Source organism: Vigna umbellata, chromosome 3, assembly GCF_029865625.1.
Source record: "Vigna umbellata cultivar VRB3 chromosome 3, Vumbellata_1.0, whole genome shotgun sequence".
Taxonomy (NCBI): Eukaryota; Viridiplantae; Streptophyta; class Magnoliopsida; order Fabales; family Fabaceae; genus Vigna; species Vigna umbellata.
In genome coordinates, this window is record NC_142167.1 from 53,792,273 (window position 1) to 53,795,618 (window position 3,346).

The 3,346-nt window shown below is 29.0% G+C and overlaps 1 long non-coding RNA gene across 1 annotated transcript; it reads left to right on the forward strand.

The window, feature by feature from the left end:
- The first annotated feature begins 364 nt into the window (after positions 1-364).
- On the forward strand, positions 365-2,704 carry LOC148202942 (uncharacterized). The gene is made up of 2 exons (XR_015785192.1): positions 365-657; positions 2,511-2,704. It is a non-coding gene; the product is annotated as an uncharacterized LOC148202942 (long non-coding RNA).
- Positions 2,705-3,346: the final 642 nt, after the last annotated feature.

The following is a 3,346-nucleotide window of genomic DNA, read 5'->3' on the forward strand; positions in this document are numbered from 1 at the left end:
CTAGTTGAATGCGTTCAGATGAGTATTAAATTAAAAATTTTTATTTTCGAATTTTCGAGGACGAAAATTTTTGTTGTTGGGGAGAATGTAAGACCCATAAAAAAAAAATCTATATATATATATATATATATATATATTTATAGTAGTAAATTTTAGTATTTTATTAGTAATAATAATTTTAATGGATATAAAATTGTAAATTTTGGATATAAAATTATAGTAATTTTAGAAGGAGAGGTTCAAATTTTTGGTAACTTATTTAGTAAAATTTTTTTAAATGGAATAGTAAAAAGTAAATAGTAAATAGTAAAAAGTAAATAGTAAAAATAAATTTTCAGCATTAAAATTCCTTAGCATGGAAGAAAGTAGTAGGTAGAAATTAGGATCAGATTTGGTGAGAAAATGATTGAAATATTATTTTTAAATAATATTAAAATAATAAATAATATTAAAATATTAATGAATAGTAAATTTTTTTTTACTATAAATAGCCATGGGAGGGAAGGGTATTTTGCACCAAGAAAAGAGGAATCAAGTGAGAGCTTGAGAAATAGAGAAGAAAGAGTTAGGGAGAAATTTTTAGTTGCAAGAAGAGTAGAGGTTCTGAAGGGTTTCGGGGAAACAAATTCGGAGCAGGAGATTAAGTCTGGAATAGAGGTAGGGGAGCTAATCCTTCTTGTTTATGATTTTTTATCCATGTTATGATAATGAATATGAGTTATGAGTATGTTAAAATTTTGGTAATGGTAGTTATCTATTCACTTATATAAATTTAGTTTTCATTATTATAATTTCTTATTTTCGAGTTACTGTTGTGAAAATTTTCTATTAATTGTTTTCACCGTTGGATTTAGCTAAAATTTTAGTATGTGAATCCTAAGACCTATTACTAAACTTTGACCGTTCGGATTTGAAAATAGAAGTCTGTACTTGGAGAAATAAATACTGCAAGTTTGAGTAAATTAGTCACCCTATAGTTCTGTTACTAAGTTGTCTCGGTAAAAATATAGATTTTGACCTATTTAACCGTTAGATCAACCTCAAAATTTGATATATGATTCTTAGGACATATTAATACAATTTGACCGATCGGATTTGTAATTGAAGGTCTATGTTTAGAGAAAGAAATTTCGAAAGGGTGAAACAATCGGATGAACACTGTATTGTTGTTCTTAAGCTATCATGGTACAAATTTCATATATATTTCATCTACCGTTAGATTGAGCCCAAAATTTAGTGTGTAATTCATAAGACATATTAAGTCATTTTGACCGTTCAGATTTGTAATTAAATGTCTGTGATTAGGGAAATTAGTTTCGCATTTTGAGTATAACCGAAAACCACTTAAAATTCTGCACTTGAGTTACCTTGGTAAAACCTCAATATCTATCTAGTTAACCGTTGGATCAACCTGAAATTTTAATATGTAGTTTATAACAAATAGTGAATTATTGTGACCAATCAGATTTGAAATCGGAGTTACAGATTTAGAGATATTAATTTCGTATCTTCTCAGGGATCTTAATATTGCTTAATTTCTATTTTTTGATATCCATATTAAATTTCGGTGTTAATATTATATGCTGTTGTTTTAAATCTGTAAATAAGAAATTTGTTAAAAACTAGTTGAGGAACGCTTTGGCTAAGGAAAGATTTGGTACTTAAGTTGTCCATTGTGACGCACCTCTCTTTCCTGGAAGTCTACTCGACAAGTTTTTAACTTAAATCCTATTGAACAGATTTTGTACTGTTAAATTATTATGCAATATATGTTGTTGGAATGAAAATGTTTGATTAATTCATGTTATTGTGGTAGATATGAAATTATGAATTATAATTGTGATTTATGCGATAATTGTATTTTATTATACTGCATTTGAATTTATGCATCTGAACATGTTATGAGTAGTATGGGGAGATTTTGTAGGGGTATAATGTGAGTTGAGGAATATTAGTATGGTATGAGTCTTGTGGAGAGATTAAGTAAATGTTATGGTATTTGTGTATATGTTGATGTTGAGGGTCCCGTAGTTGGAGGTTATCCTGATACTCTAATAATCATCTATTCTCAAGTAGAGAGGGATGAATTATGTGGTGAGAGGAGCAGGAGGTCCTGGTCTATGTGCCGGTTTTGGACATAGTGAGGGGATTAACCTTGTGAATGGTATGAAGTATTTTGAAAGTGTATTTGTATATAAAAAAAAAAGAGAGAAAAAAAAAAAAAAAGAAGTAGAAGTCATTACAAGTGCATAACCTCCCGTGACCGCTCATCAACTTATCATCCGGATGAGTGTCTATTGGGTATTGTGGTGTCTATTGGGTATTGTGAGACGAGTGTCTAATAGGAATTGTGGTATGAGAGTGTCGAACATAATTATTATATGATGTTTATATCAAGGTAATTATATATGTTTTATAAATGATTTGTTGCATGTTAGCTCACCCTACTTGTTTGTGTTTGTTTTGTTTGGGTATGTGCGATGATCGTATAATTCGTTATACGGGAGCAGATGAAGGAATGTCGTCTGAAACAATACCAAGGAAGAAAGAGATCGAAGAATAAGTTAGAAGAATTCAAGTTATATTTAGGAGTTTATAGTTGAAATCTGAGTTTAAAATATATCAACGGTGAATTTTTAAGTGTGAGATTACGGGATGTTACCGTAAATGTAATGTTACAATATATAAATTATGAATTATCCAATGTGAGAAATTTGGGATGTTACACTTCACGTCGAGGTATAGACATCTCGTGTGTGATAGTAGAAATTGGGTAGTCTGATAACGGCCCGATAGCAGGTGAAATAGAAGAATAGAATACCCACATAGAACTCGCTATGATAGGTTTTGTGTGGACATTCTATTCTTTGTCTGATAACTGCATGATAAATTAAAAGTATTTTTTTTATATTACGTTGTTGGTGCGAAGTGTCTACCCGCTTTGTTAATGATTTCTCTCCTTTGGAAAACTTGTCTAGCCACCTTTAATTAAGATCTTCGCTTTAAATTCACAAAACTCAATCTCAAAATACTTAAAGAAAATGAAAAATAATATCATTCCAATCTATTATTCAAGACAAGTATATCATATTTTTCAACACACATTATTAAAAGTATATTCAAGAGAAGTATTATATTTTTCAAAACTCAAACTCGATACTTTGCTTAAAAGAACCAAATATATTATCAACTACACAACTTGCTAATGTATTAAAATTAGATGCAAAACAAGTTAAATTTTAAGAAAATACTTAAATATAAATATATCATATTAAATTTAGTTTTAGTTTACGACGTCAAATAAAGTTATATATATATAATATTTAATTATAAAACTCACATGGTT